Consider the following 27,093-nt stretch of genomic DNA (forward strand, 5'->3'; position numbering starts at 1 on the left):
TATTGGTCTGATGGGCAGTTAGCCTTTTAATCACAGCAGGAAGGCTAGATACAGTAATGCAACCAAGAGTGAAAATACAATTTAAAGAACTTGATTTAGACTCTGTCAAATATTAAGTTACTGACCAGTACAAATAAAAGCAAACTGCCTCGTTGGATCTTCTTTTTTTCCCACTGCCCGTTCTTGCCCCGCTGGCCGGGGAAATCATGATCTAAGACACTTTAAGCAAGACCTTTAAATATGAGGGAGGGAGGTTTTCCCTTATACAATCTGCTCACTGTGCTAGAATTATGAAATTCTTGCCATTTAATAGTGGTTGTTTATGACACTGCAAATGAAAATGATGTTAGAAATTTGCATAGGCTGTATGGTAAGTTATTAACCCTCCCAATAAAATGTTTAAAAAATAAAAATACAAAATTTGCATGAGATGTACACATTATGTGACCAAGTTCTACCAAAATAAGCGAATTTTCCAAGTATACTTTGACAAGTGAGAGCTATTTGATAGTTCGTCTGAGATGAAATATTTGAGAAAGGTCATTTACTTGTCCATTTATGTATTAGCTCATAAAACTTTGAAACCACTGGATATGGGCAGGTCGATCCATACCCCCAGCCTGTTTCTATCTTTCCCTAGTGGAGTAGGGCTCTGGAGAAGTGAGGATCCAGGACATTTGGTGAGTTCATCTGCTCAGGGAAGTCAGATTGGAATCATAGTAGTATCTACAGTTTGGTGGCTAAAAGGTGACAAGATAAAAGCAAGACAAAACAATAAAATTGAACAATAAACACAAACCAAAAAATATGAATAGAGCAGATGAAAATAGAGACCTGAGAGTGGAAAGAAGATAGGAAGAAACCTATTTTAGGTATATCTCTAGGGACCATGACTTTAGTAATTTTTGTTTGAGCTTGATAGCTAACGTGGAGTTATTACTAAAAACATTGTCTTGGAAGATGTAGTCAGAGTTGAGAATAGGACTAGAAAGTTGGATTAGGGCACAGAGTAGCTCCCAAACTATTAGAAAGTATATGAATACAATTAACTGTTTACCCCATTTATCTGACCTAGGGCCCATATATATTCACACTTAGTGCAGGAACCTGTGAAACCTTCTAGTCCCTGTTAGTCTGTGCTTACAGCCCATGGTCACAGCTGGGAACTTTCTAAGCTACTCTCATTTCAAGACCAGTCTTTTTTCTTTTTTTTTAAATATTTTTATTTATTTATTTATTTATTTATTTATTTCCCCTTTTGTTGCCCTGGTTTTTCATTGTTGTAGTTATTATTGTTGTAGTTATTGATGTCGTCATTGTTGGATAGGACAGAGAGAAATGGAGAGAGGAGGGGAAGACAGAGAGGGGGAGAGAAAGACAGACACCTGCAGACCTGCTTCACCACCTGTGAAACGACTCCCCTGCAGGTGGGGAGCCAGGGGCTCGAACCAGGATCCTTACACTGGTCCTTGCGCTTTGTGCCACCTGCACTTAACCCGCTGCACTACCGCCCGACTCCCTCAAGACCAGTCTTCTTCAAGTAGTAGAGCAGGATGTCCCAGCCTCCCTTCAGAGAATGGGGCAGTCCCTACCATTGATGCTTTACATTGAGGGCAAGGTCCCAGAGAGTCACATAAAGGTCTTATAATGATGTTCCTGATGGAAGTGACCAATGATGGTGGAGGATGTATTAGAGGTCTAGGCCCATCATATTTATGTGAAATACAAGGATACCCTGACTAGGGCCTCAGATGATAGACTGGTCTATATTGGCCCAAAAGTCCATCATTAAGTGAACCAGTCTCTTGCCCTTATCCAGCTTTTATAGTCCTTTCTTTATCTGATGAGCTTAGACTTTCTCTGAGTTGTTAAATCATTGAGTGTCATTTGTTGTATTCAAACCAATATTGAGTTTGTGGAGTCTGGCCACAAGTTAGGGAGGAGATACAGCTAGGATTTTAGTGGGATCTAATTTAACCTTAAATCTTACTGCATTTACCTGTTTGATGATTATAATAGAAGTTGTCATAGAGACAGTAATGTCTTTTAGTTTATATATATATATATATACTTTTGCAGTATATCTCTTGGCCAATTGTATACAGTGTTTCTTCTGAAGATTATCAAGGGGTGACAATAATGCTGGTGCTGTGAGAATAGATTAGGAGATACATCTTACTTTCTTTCCTGTAGTCATTTGAAATCATAGAATAATTAAGAGAAGTGAAATAGGGTGTATGAGAGGAGGGTGTCTAGTCCTAAGTAGTAAATATTGGATTAGACTATTTATGGTACCTACTTTAGGCCTTTCTACTTGCCTTTTAAGATTATTGGATCTAAATCTAATCACAGAAAACTATTGAGCACTTTTACTTTGAGGTATATAGTTGCCCCTAACTTATATACATGTGTATAAATGAACCCAGACCTCTAGGCCCTAGCCTTTATCTAGGGTCTGTAACTTTATGTTAGACAGTGTGCCATTTGAAATGGAACTGTTTATATCCAACTATTATGAAAGGTCTCGCCAGATTATTCGAGTTGGAAGGTTGACATCTCAAGCTTGATATTTCTTAATATAATCTTAAGCACAAAGGCAATGGCAACAAATGTGGCATGGTGGCACTGGTTGCATTGATTTAGCTAAGGTCAGCAGAGGCAGTATAATAGGTTAAGGGGTCAAGAGAAGAGGCATCAAGAAATATAAACAAAGTCCCAGAGGTTCCAAGACTGTGAGAAATAAGGTTTTTAAGGAGAATGGGGAAAGTACTTTGTAGTATTAGAGTTTAAGAAGGCAATAAATTATTATTATTATTATAGCCAATTTACCTGGGAGCTTGGTTTACTTTGAAAATCCCATATTGGCCCTTACCCTCCAGAAGGGGAACAATATTAGGGGAAGCTGACGAGATGACTCTGAACTTCAATTCCCTCAGGACTCCAAGACCTGCAGAGAGAAGAGGAAAAAAGGAAGGACATTTGGAAATAGCAATAGGTGTAACTGTGATTTAGAAAGGAATGGAAGGCAGGACTATTAAAAATAATGGGCTAATATATATAAATACATAGTTATAGAAATAATAGTCAACCCATATCCATGACCTTGGAAGAACTACTGCAGTTTTCAATGGAGTGGATAGGAACAAAAACTCTGGAGTTGGGAATGGTATAGAATTATACCCCTGTTGTTTCATAATTTTGTAAATCAATATTAAATCACTAATTAAAAAAAAACTTTGAAACTATATCCTAGTATTATTGAGGGATATATACTAGAATTTTTCTTAATATGTATCAGAGATGATAGGCTTAAAATCTGATGGCTCATTTGATCACTTCTAAAAGATTTAGAACTTGACTGGCTCCTTTTGACTGGCCAGGATATATTGGGGTGGTTTGTCCATGGAGATTTTAGCAAAACCTTACACATATTTCTTTTGCCATGATAAAAGCCATTCTATGCCACACTCTGTTGAAGGTTTTTTTTTTTTTTTTTTTTGACATGTAGACATATTCTGTGAAAGCTTTTTCAATTTCATCATGTTGACAAGCTGATTCCATTAAATCATCCACCATCATCATGTTCATTTCCTTCCTTTCTTCTTTTTTTCTTTCCTTCTTAAAAAAATTAGAAAACAGTGATCATCTTAGAGTTTTCAAGTCTTTCACTTTGTAAAAATAAATCTAGAAAACTTTGTGAGTCTATTTTCTGCAATGGATTAAAAAAAATGAGTGATAACATTATTTCTGAAAGAGAGGGAGAGAAGCTGTGGGGTTTTTTTTTATTATTTATTTTCCAGTAAAACAATATTTTGAAAAAGAAAATCTGAATATAGTTTGAATCTTTCTACCTCCATTTATTATTTAAAACAGAATCTTCAATATGTTGGATGAGCTTATGAAAAAGTGTTCCATACAAGCATTTTCTTTAGTATTTCTGCACCCTGTGAGAAAATGTCATTTCATGATGTTTTAGAGTCACGTTACTGTTTTGTGTTAGAACAGATATCCCCAGACTCTTCTACCATCATGTGTTCCTCACTGAGAAGAAAAGTCATGTGATCATGCTACTGCTGGGTCATTTAAAGCATTGAGTAAATGTGTGAAATAGGGTGAAATGCTCAGTGTGGGGTTAATTAGCTCTGGAGTTGAGGGTAGGCCTCTTCCTCAAGACTAAACCTTGCAGAAGGAACCATGCATGTGTAAGCCTATAAAATTAAGAAAGCCAGGGACCCTTGGACTCTGGTACACAAATTGATTGCCTTTCACTATAAGAGAGGAACCCTTTTGTGGGCTTCACTGGTCACAGACAAAGTTCATTTGTATATTTGGAGTGTCTGCTGCAGGTCACTGTTAAAACAGTGGGAATGAATCTGTGGTTTGAGAAAATCTTGGCAAAAGGTGATTTTTGAAAAATCTACATGTGCTGACTCCTTCTGAAACCACATCTTGCTCAGTTTCTTTTAATATGCATTATTTTTTAGACCCCCATCTTAGAAACAGCATACTTTTTTTCTGAGTATGTGAGTGAATCCTTCCTATTTTCATAATTATATTTCAGAGGCTACCCACTAAGGTCAGATTAGCCATAGTTTGACCTGCAGGATTAGCACTAGGTTGTTTACAACCTGATCCTTTTATAAAGTGGGAGGTCAAAAAACAGACAGGTAGAGTGGTGCAGGAGTTGGCACAGTGGATAAAGTATTAGACGCTAAACGGGAGGTCTCGAGTTCAATCCCCAGCAGCACATGTACCAAGGTGATCGTCTGGTTCTTCCTCTCTCTCCTCCTGTCTTTCTCATTAATAAATAAAATACTTAAAAAAAATAAAATAAAAGACAGGCATTTCCTCAATTCTTAGATAACTAATAGGTAAGTACAGGAGTTCAGAGAATAGCTCGCCCTAGGGGTGAGATAGGGTTCCTACCTGCCATTCACACAGCCTGAATTTGAGCCCAGTATGTCATGTGGTAGTACTATAACATCAGAGGAAGCTTCTGTGTTGTGATAACTTCCCCCTTTCTATCTCTGTCTCTCTGTCTTTCTCTGTCTCTCCCAACTTTTTATTTGAAAAAATTGGACCAGAGTAGTCCCAATGATATTTTAAGAATACATAAAGTTTCAAGCACTTATGAAAAAACTTCACTGACAGAGTTTTCTTTTCTTTCTTCTTCTTTTTTTTTTAATGGTTGTCCTTTTTTCTTTTCTTTTTAAAAATAGCGACAGAAAAGCAGAAAGAAACCACAGCACCAAAACTTCTTTAATGTAGTGGGGGTTAGGTTCAAACCTGGGTCACACACACAGTAGAACAGCACATCATCCCAGTGAGTTATTTTACCAGCTCACAGGCATGGTTGCATAAAACATAAAGATATCATGACAATGTTTCTTCAAGAATTATGCAAACAAAAGCCTATGGACCAGTAGAGAATAACCATGAGAAAATTATAAATGAACAATGTCAATAAAATTGCAGTGAAAACCATTTCTATTTTTTTATGTTTCTGCTTAAACTACTCTGACAACAGAAGAAATAATATTACCACAGGCTATATGAACAGGAAGTCCAAAACTGTTTACAACTTTTGAGAGATACTACATACACATGTATTTATTTATAGTATACATTATATTATATATTCTAAATATAATATTTATAAATAAATATATTATAAAGATAATATATTATAAAGATATGCATGTGTATGTATATATTATGAATCTTTGCTTTCAGTTAAATTTGAGGTTGGAAGCCAGTTGAGCACTTTGGTGTAAAACTGAAAAAATTAAAGAGGTGAGCACAGACTCCACTAGCACCATGCTTAAATATGCAATCACAAAATTTGTCCCTCTGTACCTATGTGAAAACCTGCTAAAGACAATAAAGAAAAGTTAAATTTCCTTAAGAAGTATAAAAGCAGCTATGTGACTAAGTCTTAAGATAACTGAGAATGAACAAGGCTTGGAGAGGCTGGAGAGTTGACTGGTTGCCCGCTCTCCAAGAGGCAGTCCAGGTAATTTTTTTCTTTCTCTTCAACCACATGAGAATAGGAATGTGGAGGAGGGGCTGGGAGGGAAGGTGTAAGGTTTATGAATTCTAAGGATGTATATTATCAGTTTATTGTGCCACAGCTTTCTGAAGTTCAAGTTACTGGTTGCCTTGACACCTTTACTTTCTAGTTAATTTCTGACATTTGAAACAGCATAAGCAGTGGATGCATATTCTAACCATTATTCTAGTAACTTATCAAAGCTAGCTTAATACTGACTCTCCTTTCTGTAGTCATACTGAGAAAAATGTTTCTTTTGAAATGTCTTAGATCTCTACCCTATAAACTCCTGATCACAGTAATATCCAACCTTTCAAGAAGTCATTAGTAAAGACTAGAACAATATACTATAACATGTCAGTTGTGCAGAAATTGGCATGGTTGGTCTTTTTGATTTGTGTTCTTATGAAAATAACAGGGTTGCAAAACAAAAGTACATTTCTCTCTTTATCTCTTTTTAAAATGAATCATTACAAGGTACACTGGAACTGATTTTTCCCCTAACAAATAATGAATAATATCAAAGGCTTTAGTAGCCAAAGTCCATCTTCAGAATTAACTTCTATAATGTACTGCCAATTTCTTATGTGTGTTTATTTTGACCTTCCTAATATCTCTGCTATGGACTGCCTGTTGATTGGTACATGTTAGTGCTTTGCTTATAAGGATTGGGCAATAATATAGTTCAGCTATCCAGTCCAAATCTGAGCCATAGATAGAATAGACTCATCTTCTATTTAAGAAATGTGGTTAACTGCTGTAAATGCATTTGGGTCTGACAAGGACATTGGAATTGTTTCTCTAATCCTGTGGGCTGTATGTAATGAACACTTCTGCTGAACTCCAAAGCTGCAAGGTAAACTGACAAGAAGCTCAATTTCTCACCTCTGCAAGAGTTTCTACCTGATTTCTGTTAGCATATTTACATTCTTAATCATATGGGACCTATTTTGGTCACTTAAAAGGACTTGTTCACTAATTCACCAGCATCTTTAACAATAGTCCTGGGAATAATAATTGTGAATTCTTGTATTACTTTCTAATTTTTTAAATATTGGTGGTTAAGTTTACATGCATACTCACAATGGGTTTGTGAAATATTCAGCTAATTTCTTAGACATGAAGAAAGTGTTAGAACACTTTGTTGTAAGTAGTTAAAACTAAGAGTTCAAGTACTTTTTCTCAATTCTGTTGGTGTCATATGTTTGGCAATAAGTAAGCACTATAGATAGATACTATTTTAAATTTACTAACATACCAGTTTTCAGTATTGACTAATCCTACTCAAACCATAGAATATATCTAACTCAAGTGTGCTGTGATTATGTATAACTTTTAAGATTTCTAGGGTTTTGTGGTCATATAAAGCTAAACAATATAAGAAGTCATTGAATTCATCCTCTTGGCTAGAGGTAGAGCTACATTTATACCTTCCAAAAACAGAAGGAGCCTTCCTATTTTTCAGTAACCATAAGGATAGAAGTATCCTAACTGTTCATAGCAAGTTCTTTGATTATTTACTACTTACGTATTTAACTTTTAACATAAATTCTTTACTGGACAGTTGACAATTATTTTACACCAAAAAAAAATTGTCATTATCCTTTTTATAATAATTCCTCTTAGAGAAACTATAGGAACTCACTTCAGCATTTTCTTTCCAGTGTGATTTTTATCCCAGTTCTTTAGTAAAACATTTGCTTTTGTTTTTATAGGTCTTTCTGAACCGAGTAACAAAGGAGACTATTTTAAAAAGTTATGTCATATACGATGCCTCTGAGAAAGGCACTGCATATTTTAATTTCACTGTGCTGATGTGGAAATAGCCACAGCTTTTTCATTATATTCTGATGGACAGAGCATTTGTGTTCATTTAACCTTGAGGTTGAAACTGGTTCCCAAAAAAGTAACTGACTCATAGCACTGGCTATCCCCAAGAATAAAGAGCATCAGTTTTCCTAATCTTAAAGCTCATCTTGCCCCCACTTCTAAAACACACTAAAATTAACTTTTCCTTGACCTCTCTCTGGTGCTATTTATTTACTGACTTAACAAGTTTTTTTCTATCATCTTTGTCTCCTAAAATAGATGGACAGCATTTATTCAACAAATGGTGGTAAATCAAACTGTGCTTAGGACACTGTGCTAGATTTTGGAGATGCAAGTGTAAACTATTAGCAAAACCTCAAAGGCAAAGATGTCCTAGGTTTGGTTAAGGATAGGTAGTCTGTCACTTTATAAGGAAACATTGGTAGTGGAAAAGAAAGAAGGAACTGAGGAAGGAAGGAAGGGAGAGAGAGGGAGGTTGAGAACTAGAGAAATAGATGGGGGGGGCTGGGTGGTGGCACAACAGGTTAAGTGATCATGTCACCATGTGCAAGGACCCCAGTTTGATGCCCCACTCCCTACCTGCAGGGGGAACACTTCATGAGCGGTGAAGCAGGTCTGCTGGTATCTATCTTTCTCTCCCCCTCTACCTCCCCTCTCCTCTCAATTTATCTCTGTCCTGTCTAAAATAGAAAAAAATGGGGGGTCAGATGACCATGGGGAACAGTGGGTTTGGATTCATTGTGTAAACAAGGCAAGTGATACAATGGATAACACATCTGACTGCGAATTTGTAGTGCAGGCACCAACAACCCCCAGAGATAACCCTGATGGGAGAGAGAGAGAGAGAGAGAGAGAGAGAGAGCGAGAAGAGAAGAGAAGAGAAGAGAAGAGAAGAGAAGAGAAGAGGAGAGGAGAGGAGAGGAGAGGAGAGGAGAGGAGAGGAGAGGAGAGGAGAGGAGAGGAGAGAAAAAAGAGAAGAGAAGAGAAGAGAAGAGAAGAGAAGAGAAGAGAAGAGAAGAGAAGAGAAGAGAAGAGAAGAGAAGAGAGAAATGGATCACAGCCAGATTGTGAAAGCTCTTGGATGGTCTTAAACAAATAGTGGTGACAAGGACAAAAGTAACATTTTCCAAGACTAAAAAACAAAACACACACACACACAAAGAGAGAGAAAGAGAGAGGAGGAGGAGAGAGCCCGTGTCATCTTCTTGATTTAACATGGGGTACAAATACTTATTTAATTTATGTCTCTTGATATAAATGTTGTGTCATGTTTTTTTTTCTTTTGTATTAAAAAAAAAAATTTAAGGGAACCATTTGAGTAAAGACAGCCTTCTGTTCACACTGATCTGGATGTTTCTTTCTCCTGCTGTGCCCATATTTATTCCAAAACCCTCTGTGCCGCTAACATGTTACTTTCTGTGTTTCTACATAAGGAGTCTCAGAATGATTTTACCCTCTAATAGGCACCACCTTTTGTACCAAATGGCATTAATGGTGGGTTGTGAGCAGCCTTATGACCAAGTGTCTCTAACTGATTGGATTACATGTTAGCAATGCCAGAACTTTTCAGAATCTCCTAAAAGTTATCAATTTACTTTAGTGAAAGGTACACCAGTACAATTGGAATCCATAAAGCTACAACTCCAGGAAGTTAAAATATAAAAAGAAAAGACTTTTTTAGAATCAGATTGTAAAAAGCGCCTGACTGTCTTGTGTCATAAACTGTAAAAATCATTCTAAATAGATTAAAATGTTCAGTCCCTGGCACTATCACCCACTTTACGCTGTCACGTTTCCTAGCAGTCTTACTTCATTGCAGTCTCTCAGGCCCTATAAGTAAGAATCAGGAAAGCTCAGGAGGAATTGAGTTATTTTATTGTTGCCAGGGCTTCACCACTCCAGGCCAACTTTTTCAGATAGGTAGAGGCAAAGAGTCAGAGAGCACACCCTCAGTGTGTCCTCTCTGGGGTAGATACTGAGATCAAACCTGAGTTGCACATTTGACAGAGTGAGCACCCTTCCAGGTAAACTATTTTGCCAGTTCTCAGGTTGATTTGTATAAGGTGTGACAGGGTGTCAAATTGTAGTTTAGCAATTTTTTTTAATTGCCACCAGGGTTATATTGCTGGGGCTCAGTGCCAGCACTACAAATCCACCACTCCCGGCAGATATTTCTGTTTTCTTTCTTGTTTTTATTTGACATGAGAGAAATAAATTGAGAGGGGAGGGAAGACAGAGAGGGAGAGAGAAAGATAGACACCTACGTGATTCACTGCTTATGAAGCTGATGCTTGAACTGGGGTCCTTGCACATGGCAGTATGTGCGCTTAACCAGGTGCACCATGGCCTTCCCCCCCATAGCTTAGCAATTTCTCAGACTCCAAAACAGTCCCAGACCTGATTGTTGAGTTTAGATTTTTTCGTATTCTCATTTTATTAAGTTTTTTTAATTATCTTTGTTTATTTGGTAGAGACAGCCAGAAATCGAAGGAAGAAATAGAGAGGGAGGGAGAGTCACCTGCAGCACTGCTTCACCACTTGCAAAGATTTCCCCTGCAGGTGGGGACCAAGGGCTCAAACCCAGGTCTTTTTGCTTTCTAACATGTTCACTCAACCAGATGTGCCACCACTCAGCTCCCATATTCTCATTTTATTCATCACTGTTTTTATTATTCAATTTTTGAAGATAGACTTCATTCAGAGTCATTAATAAATACTTAGAAAAAAGCAAGGCATCATTGTGATTTCCTTACTGTTCTAAATATGGATCCAGAAAACAATGGATGATCATTAAAAAAGCAAATATTCACAATAAGCTTGACTATTTGTGGTATTTCTTTAGTCTTCTTACTACTAATCAAAAAGAATGCAAATTCAAGGTGGTTGTATGCAGGAGACTCCAATGTACCTAGTAGAATTCTCTGTACATACATCTGAATAACCCTTCCATCTGACTTTAACTTATAAGCCTTCTGCCAGATAGAAAATAGAGAATTAAAAGCCTCCAAATTCAGGGTGCATGAAATGTCATTAAATCTAGCATAAAATTTCTTGAATCTGTCAGATAAAGGAAATCATGTATCCAGAGTGAAGATGGAATATCAATTGACAGGAACCTATGAAGCTGGCACTTATTCTGAGAGACACATGAATTTAGAAATTCAATAGTTCCTCATCCTTTGAAAACACTAGGAGCCAGGAAGGTATTAGGAAAATCAATAAGGTAAAAATCTTCATCCTACTATTTGGAATGACTCCCACATAAGAATTAATTAACACGATACTTCTAAAACATTAAAGGGATGTTAAAATGTTATCTCTACCCATAGAAAATAAAGAAATAGTCTTAACTATTGGAGAGGAGTCAAAGAAAGAACATTGGAAAATTAAAGACATAAGGAAGAAGTCATATCTGGTCTGTTGTCACATCATTTGCCCTCTTTAGAGAGAGGGATAAGTGACAAACTTCAGTTCATTTGAATTCCTCAGCTCTGTCATCATTGCAGTGACACATTCTAATTTTCTGATTCATTTGTGATGAATAATCTCTCTTTTCTATTCACAATGCTAAAAGTAACCAATTTTGTGAGTTATGATTACTTTTCTTTTTAATGCATTATTATTTTTCTCTTAACAAAGTGTGCTTCACTACTTGCCAACCAGCATGGTTCCCATGTGCAGAAAAGTCCTTAGACACTACCATTATATAGGTTTAGAAGTAATCAAGAAGAATGAGAGGCTAATAACCAAGATTTCATTTTAGTTGTTATTGTCACATGGGTTTTCTTGCTCCAGGCTGACTTTTTCAGAGAGAGGGATGGGGGGGTGGGGGTGGCATAGAAAAAGACACCACTGCATGGAAGTTTTATCTGTTGTGGTAGGGCCAGGCTAGAACCTGGGTCACACACATGGCAAAATAAACATACCATTTCCAAGGAAGTCGTTTTGCCAGCCCCAGATTCTGTTTTTAGCCAAACCAGATAAATCAGCTGGCATGTGGCTCTGCTTCGACACCATGAAATGGGCATAATAATAGCTTTTTCTTACCCCTATGAAATATTTAAAGTGCAAATCAAGCCAGATCCATCTCCTTTCAAAGGAAAAGCTTAAACTAGCCTACAAAATTCCTGAATGGTTTCAGATTTCAAGGGGAAACATAAAATGGGGAACACCTAGAGGAAGTGTAATTAGTGGTTAAAAATATGTCAATTTTGAAAAGGTACAAACTTACACAGATCTCAGCAACTGTCTAATTTGGGGTAAATCTCATAATTTCTCAGATCTCTCTTTTATCTCCAGTAAATTGGAAGTAATATTTCCTTTTGTAGTCAAGATTAAATTATATGCGGTGAAAGTTGCTTTTTATTTTCAAACATGTCCACATAGGTTATCTCCATATTGATGTCAGTGATCCAGTGTTCAGGAGGTTGAGACATTGCCTGAAGCAGGATGCCAAACATGAGGTTATTCAGTGAGATTTCACCCTAAAAATACACACAATTCTGTGTTCTACTCCTCAATATGTCCTTGTTCATTTCACCCAATTGGAAGTTCTGTGAGTACAAGGTTTTGTTTTCCCTATAACATCCAAGTATTTATGATTGGATAAATATATACACAAATAAGAGGTTAAGTTACCTAACCACTAGGACAACTGACCCTCCCGAAAGACAGCCAAGATCTTATTATTTATTTTGTGGTTTGGTGTACTACCCTAAGAAAGTTTCTCATCATTAAGAATACTGATACTTAAATATGAGAAGCATTAACTTAGCAAGATACCTGAAACCACAGAAGGTGCTCAGTAAATAGTATCTCTCATTATTTCTCTGCTCATCACTCCTCTACATGATTTTTTTCTTAAAGTATACGTACTTAAAAAAAAAAAGGAGTAGAAAGGTCAGAATCTGGGAGAACTTTAAAAGCATCTTTGTGTCTCAAGGTATATGCATTGCCTCACATCTACTTCCTGCACTTTATTTACTCCTGGTATCAGTTCATGGAGATTTGTTTGGGGGGTGGGGGGAATCTTCCTGGAGGTGATAAATAGTGGGGTTGAAAGTGTCTTCTCGGTGTCAGGTGGGCACACCTGGTTGAATGCACATGCTACAATGTTCAAGGACCGGGCCCCCACCTGCAGTTGGAAAACTTCACAATTGGTGAAGCAGTGCTGTAGATGTCTCTCTGTCTCTCCCCCTCTCTGTCTCCCCACTTAACTTTTCTCTGTCTCTACCCAAATAAATAAATTAATTAAATAATTTTTTAGAAAGTGCCTTCTCAGGGCCAGAAGGTGGTGCCCCTTGTTAAGCACACACAAGCCTTTGGTGTTCAAGCCTCTGGTCCCCCACGTTCAGGAGAAAATTTCACCTGTGGTGAAGTAATGCTACAGGTATCTCTCTGTCTCTCTCCTTCTCTATCTCCCCTTCCCTTCTCAATTTCTTTTTCTTTCTATCCAATAATAAAAAATAATAATATTTTTATGGTCCGGGAGGTGGTGTAGTGGATACAGTGTTGAACTCTCAAGTGTTAGGTCCGGAGTTCAATCCCTGGCAGCACATGTACCGGAATGATATTTGGTTCTTTCTCTCTCTCTGCCTATCATTTTTCATGAGTAAATAAATAAAATATTTTAAAAAGTAATAATAATATTTTTAAAATGTCTGTTCAACTCTTCCATTTGCCAAAGATAATTAATCTGGGATTCACAAATGACCTTCCTTGATTGAGTCTAGAATCTCCTTGAAATTTAGTGTCTATTGAGAAGTTTGGGAGGAAAAATATGTTCAAAGGAATTTATTCACCTCAAAATAGGAGAATACTATGTAAATTGAAATTATAATAGACTAATCTTTAAATTAGAATTAATGATTCTTTTAGCTCATTGGAAATTGATACTATAAAAAGATTTCCACTTGGAAATAATTCACAAAGCTAAGAATAGATTTGACCACAAGTCACCCCTTCTCTTCTCTACTCCTGCCTCCCCTACCATTTTGAATATCATGATTTATTTGGACTTTACTGGCATATATTTTTTGCTAGATACTTGACTTTGAACATAGATTATCTAATACAAATATTTTAATCTTATACAAAACTGTCATAGAGAATTCTCTGCATTTCAGATGCAAACAACTTACAGATACATAAGGTAAATATCACTTAGACAGAAAAGCACATATCAACAAGTAATAATTTGAACTGAACAAAAATAAACTTTAGTATGTTAACACATATTCTCAAAATTGCATTCCAAATTATAATTCAGTCAAGAAAGCCTTATGATATTTATGAATTATATAAGTATCCTGAGATTAAATTTTAATCTCAATATTAAAGTTGGGATAGATATTATTGTTTTTCATTAATTTATAATAACAGCAACTATATCCAATAAAATTAAATTTAACTTGGCTTTAATTTTGTATTAGAGGGTGACAAACACACTGTTTTTTTTTTCTCCATCTTGGATTCCTATCATTGACAGCCTGTGTGTCACTGACATCCAGTAAAGATAGTTTTTCATTCCAGACATAGGATATATTAATCAATCTGAGTACAGTATATTGATATCTTCTGATCACGTTAAAAGTTTTATGCTTACTGATTAATTTTTAGAATAAATTCTCCTCAAAACTTAAAGAGAAAAGTTGTGTGCTCAGGTATAAGCACATAAATACTAAATATATTAAATACACAGAATCATAAAAAATTGAACAGAAAAATTATGAGTATATTTCATAGAAAAATCATAAACTTTATTTTATCTTTTTTACTTAAAGGTTGGATAAAAAAAGCAAGTTCAAAAAAAGTTTTGGAAAATCAGAGAGACGGAGAGGAAAAGAGGGGTAGAAAAAGGGAGAGAAGGAAGGAATAAAAAAGATTTTAGAAGATAAACTAGCATAACATTCTTGAATCCTAAATTGTGAATGAGACTGGAATATAGCAACACAGCTTTAAGAAGTCTGAAGACTAATTAATCTTTCTATAGATGTATATATTTCAAGTTTCTATGTACTTTCAATGAATCATACACAATCTAATTATACTGATTAAAATTTCATTAAGCCCATCAAGTTTGGGAAGCAATTTAAAGACTCCCCCAAACCTCTCTTGAGTTCACATATATTATGGCTCACTGTACAGATTTTCATCTTATCTCTTTTTGCTCAAGAAGACTAACACCATACTTCACATTTGCATAGTTGTGGAAAGAATTCCTTTCACCTTGGCCAAAAAGGAGAGATTTTGATGATGTTTGTCCAGAAAAATTTCTTGTAAATGAAATATCATTGTCAGTTTTCTGCTTGACCTTTATTTGGTGTTTAATCAGATCCATCTACTTGATCTCTTTTAATACAGTTTGTTTTTACATATAACTGAAGGCCTTATCTGAAATGGTTAAAATCCTAGCATCAGCTCTTGATATATCCTGAAATCCATCAAGATATATCAAGTCCTTCATAGGTTTGACTTCTGTAGAAGTGAGAGATTTGCTTCGTTTCTCGGCACCCTTTCTGACTTATTGATTTCTTGTGGATCTTCCATGGGTTCATTTTTGTTTTTCTATAAAAGATACTGTCAAGACAGCAGTGGATAATCCAGCAACAAATAGCTTATTTGACATATGAATTGAAGATAGCAAAGGAAAGTTGTTAGATTTGCAACAACAACAACAACAACAAAAAGAGAAACAAAGATAAGTTTTCCCAAATCTGAAATTTCCACCTTTTGAGATGCATTTTGAATTACAAATGTTTTAATTTTAAATCATATTGCATGAGGGGACATTCTTATGCTGGTGAAAAGGGCTTGGTGAAGGAGTATCAACTATCCAGCCAATACTAAACCAAAATAAGATAAAATTAAGATAGCTCCTCAGTTGAAGGTGAAAAATGTATAGAGATGTTGCCATGTCCAAAAGATCTTCTGGACATTACACATTAAAAATCCACTCTGGGGACCAGGTGGTGACACACCTGGTTGAGCGCACATATTGAAATGCCCAAGGACCCGGGTTCGAGCCACCGGTCCCTACCTGCATGGGGAAAGCTTTGCTTTGGTGAAGCAGGGCTGCAGGTGTCTGTCTCTCGCCTTTTCTATCGCCCCCTTCCCTCTTAAGTTCTGCCTGTCTTTATCCAATAAATAAATATTAAAAAAAAAAATTAATCCACTCTGTAAAATTTATGCAATTTGCTCTTCTTTATAAAAATTTAGCTAAAATTTACCATGTACTCATAGTAAAGCTTTTACCTGGACCAGTAAGTGCTGTCCAGTAGATGTTTATGCAACAAATGGAGAAATTTTACACATGTACCAATGACTTTATTTACTGTAAACCATTAATCCCCAAATTAAAAAAAAATTCTACTGACAAGGCAGCTACCAATCACAGGTGGCTAGTAAACACTTAAAGTATGGATATCCAGGTGAAAGCACAGCCACTGGGCTGAGTTTCCCATTTGAAGTATGGATATCCAAAGAGATCTATATACACTTATGTCCATAATGGCACAATTCGTAACAGCCCAAACAAGGAAACAACCTAGACTCTCAATGACAGATGAGTGGCTAAGAAAGTTGTGATACTGAATACTACTCAACTGTTAAAATTGAAGAAGTCACTTTCTTGGCCTCATCTTGGATGAATCTCAAAGGAATCATGTTAAGTGAGATAAGCCAAAAAGAAAAGGACAAATACTGGATGGTCTCACTTATAGGTGAAACTAAAGAAACACGGACAGAAAGGGAATGCATAAAGTGAAACTTGGACTGGTTGGGGTTAATTACATTAAAGCAAAGGACTTTGGGGTAGCAGGGAATAAAAACGAGTGGAAGGGCCAGGTGGTGGCACACCTGGTTGAGTGCATATGTTAAAATGCTCTAGGACCCAGGTTTGAGCCCCTGATCCCCACCTGCAGGGGAAAGCTTTGCAAGTGGTGAAGCAATGCTGCAGGTGTCTCTCCTTCTCTCTCCCTATCACTCCTTACCCTCTCTATTTCTGGCTGCCTCCATCCAATAAATAAAGATAATATTTTTTTAATTTATTTTCCCTTTTGTTGCCCTTGTTTTTTGGTTGTTGTTGTAGTTATTATTGTTGTTATTGATGTCATTGTTGTTGGATAGGACAGAGAGAAATGGAGATAGGAGGGGAAGATAGAGGGGGAGAGAAAGATAGACACCTGCAGACGTGCTTTACCGCCTGTGAAGCGACTCCTCTGCAGGTGGGGAGCTGGGGGCTCAAACCAGGATCCTTATACCACTTCTTGTGTTTTGTGTCACCTGCGCTTAACCCGCTGCACTACCACCTAACCCCAAATAAAAAATTTTTTAAAAGGACTAGAGAGTGGACTAGAATCATGGTACATGATGGTGGTAGAAAGAGAGTTGAAGTTAATTTTAAAAAAAGAAAGAAAGAAAAAAAATAAATATGACTAATGAGATTAATGAATTAAGTGCTTGGATTTTTAAAATAAATTTTTAATTCAATGACATTTAAATTGATCAATGTAGTTAGTAACTATATATTGAACAGCATAACTATAGAAAATGCTCATATGATTCAGAGCAAAATGAAATAGACAAAAAAGGGGTTGACACTCTGTATGCCAGTACTGCATAGAGCCAAGGTCACATATTTGTAAACTTTTATGAGTCTGGATTTCTTTTTTCCCAGATTAAAAATGAGTTTCTACTACTCAGTCTCTTGAAGCAACAAGTCTTGTCTACACCTAGATGTGCTTTTCTACTTCCCTATAGTATCACTGGGTGTGTTTTTAATTTCATATTTTTTTTTCTTTGACTTGCAGTTCCTTGATCATCTGTCTGTGACCTGCCCTTCACTTTATGTAAGTAAAATTGGTTTCTTTTTGTTTTTAGTGTCTGATTTGGGAACTTTGTTTTTTATTGCCATGTTTTTTAGTTAGCTTTGTTGTGGTTTTCAACACTTCTTCAGTATGACTTAGCTTTTTGTGTGTGTTTGGAGTCGATGCTGTTGGTGTTAGTAGCCGTTGCTATTTGTGAGGGAGCTCAGTGGCCTCATCCAGTGGATTTATAAAGACTGCCTTTTTTTTCAGCCACAGCTGCTGTTTGCAGAAGCCCCAGCCCTTCTGAACTATGGCTTACATTCTTCAGCCAGACACCAGCACCAGTTGGGCTTGTGCTTCACTGTCAGTCAATGGGCAATTATGTATTCTTCATTGAAACACCCGTCCAGAGGCCCAGTAGTTTTTCACTTTATGTTCTAGATAAGAACTTTCATATCCTGAGAAAATTTCTATTAAACTATTACTAAGAAGTACAAGACTTTGTCCATCTAGGCTAAAACTCACCAGTGTTTAGGAGTGTAAATTTCAGGAGGGGAAGAAAGGAAAACGCAGGATTATCTATGTGCCAGGAGGCTTATAGAAGTTACCCACTTTTTGTTTGTTTGTTTTTGGTTTTTGTTTGTTTTGTTTCCAAAAAGATGGAAAGTCATCTGGGGAAAAAACGGTAAAAGAAGACATTCACTATGGAAAGCCCAAACCAAGCAATGCTGAATGAGTCTTGGGCAGTGAATACAAATAATTAAAGTCAGTGCATGAGCTGCCACCTGAGATATGTTACAGGTAGCAGTCACCTCTGTGATAAATAATCATCAGAATCCTTATAGTTATTTCTCGTTCTCTGCTGAGCACTGTCTCTTGTTCACAGCTTACTCTGAGGAATTTCTTGTGCTATAATCATTTGTACAGAAATGGGGGTCATCTGACTCTATTGCTTGTGTGTGGCTTCTACTAGCATTCCTAGAAGCTACTTGCTTAAATTATATTTAGGGGAGCAGAACGTGCCAAAGAAAGCTAAGGCTAAAGTCTAAAGTGACAGTTATCTGACAAAGAAAGGAGATTGATTAAACTCCTCAAAGACTGGTGCTGTGCGTAATGCATTTATACAGCAGGGGTGGGTCCTCCCTGCCCCTGACAAGTCTTGTTATTCCTTACCCTTGGTGTTGACAGAGTGGGTCTGTCAATGCTTTGGAGGGTGTTAACTTGCCTGCTCATGGATACCACTTTATAGCTCTGCAAAGCCTTCTTAGTTACCTAGCACTGCTTATTTCTAGTCCTCTGGCAAATCATTTTTGTTACAGTTCTTTTGTGTAAAATACAGTTCACATAATAGCTCTGTGTTAGACAACGCATTAATCCTCGCATCACTAGGGATGGATGAGTCAGCACAGTGCACTCCTGCCTGCACAACTTAGTTATTATGACGTCAGCACTGTAGGGTGAGCCTCAGACACTGCAGCACAAGGGACTGAGTAAGACCTGTGTCAAAGATTAGAAACCCAGAGGGAATCTTTGAGATAAAAAACATAATTGAAAGACTGTTTCTGGCATATAGAAAAATCTGAAACTAATTCTATCCTAGATCAACCATCAGTCAGGCAGCTTCAATGGAGATCCTGGTTTTTAACCAGAAATAAGACTGAGAGGATGACCTGTAATGGGTTGATAGTCCACTCATGTGCCAACGGACTTTACCCACTTTTAGGCCAAGTTTCATTCCTTCTTAAATTGTTCTTTAAAAAATTCCTTTGTTTCAAAGATGGCAGTTTCCATGATAGCCTCATTCTCAATGCCACAGATATCTATCAAACTGATAAGACTAGTTCCTTGAGAACTGGTATCTTCTGACTACTTCTCTCTCCTAGTACTTCTTCAATGGCCACTTCCTGACAAATACAGAGTTCTGTCTTTCCGACATTGCATTTAGTTGAAAGTCCTAATCTAAACTGTCACAGATTTCAGTGGGATTTGAATAGCTTCCCAATGTTTGCTGAAGAGACTTCTAGCCCGTTATTGTTTAGAAGAATCAAAGAAGAACCCTCCATTAACTATCATGCTGCCTTGAGGCAGGTAGCACAAATTTGCCCTGAGAAAGTGGATTCTTATAAATTAGACTGTGCTGAGATTCATTCTCAGGACAATTCCTTTTCACAAACTGCATGTTGAGAAGTCTGAATATCCACTGCCACAGTGACATTCTCTGTTGAAAAGACATTTCTCCCATCACACTATCTAACCCCCCCACACACACATACTCACCCAAGACAATTGCCAGCCATATGTTAACCATCAGAAAGTGCTACATTTCTGAGATCTTTAACTTTTATTAGATTGCTGATAAACTCCCACCTTGGTTCTAAAAGCTAATAGCAAATACTACTTCTTGGCTTAGACCTGATTAGTTGTCATGCACAGCTTATGGTTCAGTTTCAGTCAACATTTTGGGACTTTATTCACTATGGTTAGTTCTGGAAACTCCAAGATAAACTTAAAATACTATTGTTGAGTCCCATACAGTCTTTTAAGGAAGTTAAAATCTATACTATTTTAACTATTATACTATTTTATAATAGTATAGTTTTTTTATAGATAATATGTAGAGAGGGGGGAAAAAAGGAGTGTCCTCCAGCATATAGGAAGGAGCCCATGCTGGGGCTGAAAGCCTAAAAGCTGAATTGTTTACCAGATGAATGTAGTGGAGCTGAGAGAAAGGAATTCTTAATCAGCACTGACGATGTCAGGAGGTATTGAGAAGCAGTCATAGACTCAGAAGATAGTAATTCTGTGTAGCTGGAACAAAGATTGACGAAAGACAAAGGCATGAGACTGGAAAGAAGGTAGGGGATTGGGAAAGAGGTAGCATATACTGATATTGAGGGTCTAGTATGCTGTACAGAGAAGCTGGGGTTTGATGTTGTAGAGTTGCGGAGGCTTTGAATTATATTAACTGACGTTTAAAAGAAAAAGATTTCTAGGAATGATAGAGTTGGTTAAGAAAAAGGAACCCAGATCAATGATTAACACTAAAGGTTTGAACTACTCAGTGGGGTGAGAATGCACTGGAGAGATTATGTGGTAGTGTATGCATCAACACTGGCATTATCATAATGCCAGCATATCCTAGACCAGTGCTTAATCTTTCCCTTCAATGAGAAAAGCTGAGATGTGGTGGAGGGTTTCAGGCCAAAATGCCTTCTTTTGTGGGAGCTTCATCAAAAAACTCAATTTGAGTCTGACCTCTCTCTGAGCTGCTGTCTCAATTCTGTTCTCCAGAGATGTATGTCCTCTTCTCCTCTAATAGACTTCAGGGAGCTATAGGCAGATAAAACATTCCTGGTGTTCTGCTTTTTTCTTCTCCACTTCAAAATGAAAGTGTTTTAGTAACATCCTTAGAAAGTCAATCAATGCCCCAGTTCCCTATTATTTTCCCATTGCTGCTTTTTTCCTAGTTGAAGTTCTAAACCATTGAGCTGAATTGGAACTTATGCACAGCCGGGTGTTGAAACAATTCAGTATATTTATTCCTTCTCTCTGAATTAGAGTTCACCATAAGTGTATTTTTCTCTTGTTCACTTTGGGCTGCCAGGACAATTTAAAGGAAGTTTTTTCAACAGCTTATGTTTCATGTACTGTGTTCTCTTTTACAAATGGGAGTATATATGTGGGTGTGTTTAAGTCTTCTCTGTACTACTTTCTGGAGAAAGGTTTGAGAAGAAGAACAAGACATAGAGGAGGAACCAATTGAAAGCCCAGTTCCCCCCAGTGACCTGAGTGCAGAGCATAGGCTGATGATCAGATGGTCAATTATGTGTTTGTCAAAACACAGTGGGCTGTATTCCAGACTGCCAGCTTTGGAGGCCCAGCTTCTGCCAACCAAATGTCATCTGGGAACATGCAACACTGGGCACTGTGAAGGAGTTTGAAATAGACCATGCCACAGCCAACCTACTGCCAGTCTTATAGCACCAATATGGCATGCACAGCCGGGCCCCATGTTTCAGAGCTCAGGAATTCACTGTACTAAATTCAAGAGGTCAGATGGGTTCATGTTTTCAAAGCCTATGTTCTCTGCTTTGAACATTGTGACTTGCTCCTCAGCAATGTCCAAGGGATTTTTCCAGTCACATCTCTGTGGAAACGACTCTTTTTGTAATGGTTATGAGAGTCTTGTAAATATCCCAGAGGAGAGCAAAAAAATAAACTTGCTCTGACAATGATTGTGATTCCAACAGAGGAATTCCAACTCTTAGGAAATTACATTAAAGGTGCATAGCTTTTAAAATATCAGGAACCACCTTGGCAACTTATAAAAAGCAGAAGGGCTTTGCCTATTTTATAAAGTGATTTGCATATACCTGCATAAATAATGTCCCCACCTGTACTTTTATGCATTTAGGTTGAATAAATTATATTCAGTGATCTTTAAAATATTCACTGTCTTTCATTGCTCAGATACCATTTTCAGGACCCTCCCTCCTCCCCCTCCTCCCCAAGGAGTAGTGACTTTTTTTTTTTCAATCTTTTGACTAATTCAGAGAATCAAAACACTCTGCAGACAATTCTATCACAGCCATGATCATTATCTCTCCCTCTTCTTAGATTACTCTTGGCCTTTCTACATATCAGGCCATGAGTTCTATATGCTTTTTATAAAAGAAAATAGGGGAGTATGCTGCTAAGATGAAAACACAATGCAATATTATGATTAAACTCCAACACCTACATTTTCTTTCTTTTTAACCAGAGCACTGACCAGCTCTGGCTTATGGTGGTGTGAAGGACTGAACCTGGGACTTTGGAGCCTCAGGCATGAGAGTCTCTTTGCATAACTATTATGCTATCTACCCCTCCCCCCACCTATATTTCTATCCACATATGCACTGATACACATCAGAAGGACACACTCATAGTAGCCTTTTCTGTCTTTGACTAGTACCATCACCTCCTCAGGATCCATCCATCCCCAAGCCATATCAATTCTAGCATGGATCTTTAAGCCAAAGCCTTGTCATCAGACCAGCCTCAAGTACAATCAACCCTATTATTAATCACTACATGAAAGCAACTATGGTTATTAGGGGGATTATACTGTAAATTTGGGAAATTAGCCTTCTTGTTCTAAAAGGACTTAAAGTTTATATAAGGGGGAACTTTTTATGATATTGAATTTTCCATAATACAGTAAGAATTCATGAAAATGAACTTTCAATACTAAAAAAGCTTCATGTAGGGGGCCAAGCAGCAGATATCTCTCTTTTTTTCTCTCTGTTTTCCCCTCCCCTCTCAATTCCTCTATTTCTCTCTGTCCTATTAAAAAGAAAGAAAGAAAGAAAGAAAGAAAGAAAGAAAGAAAGAAAGAAAGGAGAAGAGAAGAGAGCAAAAAAAAAAAAATGGCCACTAAGAGTGGTGGATTTATATTGCTATCAAGCCCCAACAATAACCCTGGTGAAAAAAAAAAAAGTCAGTCTGGAGCAGTAACCAAAAAAAAAAAGGAAAAGAAAGAAAGGAAAAGTTACATGTAAATCTGATTGAGCAGGATCTTTTAAAATGATTAACATATAAAAAATATAATGGGACTGGATAATAGTAGACTTAGTACAGTGCACATGCTACCACACTGAAGGACCCAAGTTCAAGTCTCTGGTCCTTACCTGTAAGACTGTAAGAAGGGAAGCTTCCCAAGTGGTTTCTCTCTCTCCTTATATCCCTCTTTCCTATCTATTTATTTCTATAAATAAATAAATAAAATTTAAAATATGATGAGTTTTAAAAAAGAATATTCTGAACAAAAGCACATATCAATATATTGTAATATTTGAGTGGATCCAATAAACATCCTACTCAAATTCTAAACCCATTAAGACAATACCAAAAATTTCATTTCATAGGTGGGGAACAGATTTAAACTTTTTAATAAAGGCTAAGGTGAAAAATGTATTTTAGCAATAGAAGTAAAATGAAATTTCTGAATATATTCTATTCAATCTAGACCTTGGAAAAGCCCTTCCCAGTGAAAATATGGATCTGTATAAAAGTAGTATTTTCCCAACCCACTAATTCCTACTAGTCGAGGTAAGGAAGGAAGGAAAAAGATTATATTTCTGCACTTGCAAGCTTTCATTAAGTCAGGCCCTCTACTTGGTAAACATGAACCAAGGACTGTCTTCACCAACAGGGTGAAAATATAAGAACTGAGGCATCTTTCTGGAGGAATACCTGGTGATCTCACTTATAAGTAGAGATGAATAAACCATGCAAGGGAAAATATAGGGTAACTCTTTAATGGGATGTGGTCTATCATAGCAGATCCAAGGATTTAGAGAGGGGAGGAAGAAGATAACTTTTAAGAGGGTTGGAGATCTGGTGCCCTCTGGTGCATAAGGATGATAATTTAGTGGAGGGGACCAGTGTGCTGGTATGCTAGCACTTATCCTGGAGAAATATGAAACTCCACAACAGTTTTACAGATTTATAGCAGTCTTATAAATCAATATTTCTTCAATAAAGTGACTTGGAATAAATAAATAAATAAACCTTTCCTCTAGTTATTAAGAGTCAGGACAAACCATTGATACTAACCCTAAAATAGATAGTCTGGAAAGTAAGCAGTACTGAAATGATTATAAAAATTAGAGCCACAAGACCAAACGAAACTCTCATCTAGCTAAGGAGACATACTTGGAGTTAGAACTGGTAATCTTGAACTATCAAAAAAATAAGTTATTTAACATTCACAGACTTAACTAGAATCAGAACCCTGGATAACAGGCAGGATAGGAAATAGTGTTGTAAAAATGTAGTTGTTAAAAAAATTAAAAACTCATCCTTGTTGAAGGAACAGTAACAAAAATTAAAATTTGATGAGTACTTGCCTCATTTTAAACACTGAACAAAGGGATTAAATGGCTATCTTAATTTTAAAAAACTATTCATAAAACAAATGCTATTACAATCTCAGTTTTAAAAGTAAGAAACAGTGATTTTCCCAAGAATACTAGTAAGTAATAGAGCTAGAACTCAACTCCAAGACTAATCTATGTTAACATTTTGGCCAGTTTTCAAGAACAAAATGAGTATCTACTGAATGCTAAAAATGTAATGGAGAGCAAAACACACGATTTCTACCCCATTGTGAGTTTACAATCTAGGAAAAAGAAGATAGATATCAATCAAATGGTTACATAAAATAATTTATAAATATAAGTCATGCTTACTGGTATGAAATAGAAACACCAAGTGCTCTTAGAACAAATTTCAGACTGGAATCTAAGTGAGTCTGGAAATTTGTAAAAACTTCCTTGATGAAGTACCATTTGAACTAAAAGCGTGAGTGAACGCTGTTAAAAAGGAGTACGAGATGATCAATCCTGTGTTCTAAAAACACCACACTATTCTTATAATATTTTCCCTAGAGAAATGGAAATGAATCTAAACAAAAACCTGTACACAGCTACGCGTGGTAGTATTCCATGGCATATCAGTAAAACAGTGGGTTTAATCATTCATTCATTGAAAATAATTTTAGTTGGGTCCATATTTGTCTAAGTTACCTTCAGTGAATGAATGGTCAAGTCCACTGTTGTATAGACATGCCATGGAATACTTGATAAGACTGAAAAATAATGAGATTGTTATACATGCAACAACTTGGATTAATTGCAGACATACTCAGTCTTGAGATTACATACTTTATGATTACATGTAAATGATATTTAAGAAATGACAAAAATATAAAAAAGATGAGGACCAGATTAGTGGTTGACAGAAGTTAGTGAGTGGGAAAAGAAATAAATATTTATATTTGCACATTACTGATTTTAATAAATAGTAATGATTTGGTTCTTTAAAGAATGTCTTTGTAATTTTGATAAGAACTGCAGCAAACATATATTTCTTTAGGTTGCATAACCATTTTAATGATTTTTATTCTTCTGATTCACAACCATAGAATATTTTTCTATATTTCTGTATCTTCCTCTGTCTCTTCCAACAATATCTTGTAGTTTTCAGTGTACACATCTTTCATTTATTTGGTTAAATTTATTCAAAGGTACTTAATTCTTTTTTTATGTCATTGTAGGTGGAATTGTTTTCTTGCCTCCTTCTTCTACAAGTTAATTATTTTAATATAGAAATGCAGCATATCTTTTATAAGTTTAGCCAACCACTTTACTGTAACTGTTTATTGTTTCTAATAGACTTTTGCTGGAATCTTTAGGATTTCCTATGTGTATTATTATGCTATCTACATTCAGTGATAGGTTTTCCTTTCTTTCAAATTTGGACAATGTTTATATTCCTTTCTCAACAAATAGAAGACTTTCACTACTCTACTTAGTGACAGTGGTGAGAATAAGTAATATAAGAATACCTATTTCTTGTTTTATTCCTGCCTTCAAAGAAATGACTTTCAGTTTTCCACCATAGAGTATGATATTGCATATGGATTTGACATAGATGGCCTTGTTATGTTGAAATATTTTCCTCCTTTTCACATTTTATTAAGAGTTTATATCATATAAAGATGTTGAATCTTGTGAAGTGCCTTTTCTGTGATTATTGAGATAGTTGCATGATTTTTGTGCTTCCCTTGCTTGTTGATATTGTATACTACATTTATTGGTTTGTGTGTGTTGAGGCATCCTTGCCTTCCTAGACTAAATCCCACCTGATCACATTGTATGATTCTTTTAATGTTTGATTGAATTGAGTTTGATAGTATTTTATTGCTGAAATTTTTTGCATCTATATTCATCCAGAACATTTGTCTATATTTTTGTGATGTCCTTGTGTCACAATCTACATGTTGGCTTTGTGTTTGGAAGTTGCACCTTTTTTCAATTTCACAAAAGTATGAAAAAATGTTAATTATTCTTTCAAAACTTGGTAGAATTCACAAATGAAGCCTTCTCATTCTGGGCTTTTTTTTTTAAGACTCCTTTGATTACTTTTTCAATTTACTTACTCATAATGTGTCTGCTCAGATTTTCTACTTCTTCCAACAAAGAATCTAAGCTTAACTGTAAAGGCACAAGGTGGGAGGCATAGGGGAGAAAAAAAAAACGTCAGTTGGAAGAAAGGAAATAATAAAATTTAGAACATGTTACTAAAACATAGATTTAAATAAGTAATTCAAAATATCAATGAAACCAAGAATTGGTTCTTGGAAAAGATTTATAAGATAGGCAAACCTGTAACCAGATTCAGAAAGAGAAAAAAAAAAAATCAGAACCGAAAGGGAAGCCACAACTGATAACTATAAAGTGGATTCAAATCCTGCACCACAATAAGCCAAAGCTGATCAGTGCCCTGGTAAAAAGGGGGGGGGGGGGGGAGGCTGTCTGATAACTATGAAAGTGGTGCAAGGTAAAAAAAAAAATGTAAAGGAGG

At 36.3% G+C, this 27,093-nt stretch overlaps 1 protein-coding gene across 13 annotated transcripts in view; it reads left to right on the forward strand.

The window, feature by feature from the left end:
• ZBTB20 (zinc finger and BTB domain containing 20) overlaps window positions 1-27,093 on the forward strand; it is a 768,805-nt gene that overhangs the window by 546,554 nt on the left and 195,158 nt on the right. For 12 of the 13 annotated variants that reach the window (XR_009551650.1, XR_009551651.1, XM_060198326.1 and 9 more), the window contains one exon: window positions 17,689-17,727. The gene's annotated coding sequence lies outside the window, so the exon portion shown is untranslated. Of the gene's footprint in view, window positions 1-17,688; window positions 17,728-17,955; window positions 19,177-27,093 lie in introns of those variants that run through there. The other variant, XR_009551649.1, reaches the window with a different exon arrangement.

This window comes from Erinaceus europaeus, chromosome 9 (genome assembly GCF_950295315.1).
Source record: "Erinaceus europaeus chromosome 9, mEriEur2.1, whole genome shotgun sequence".
Lineage (NCBI taxonomy): Eukaryota > Metazoa > Chordata > Mammalia > Eulipotyphla > Erinaceidae > Erinaceus > Erinaceus europaeus.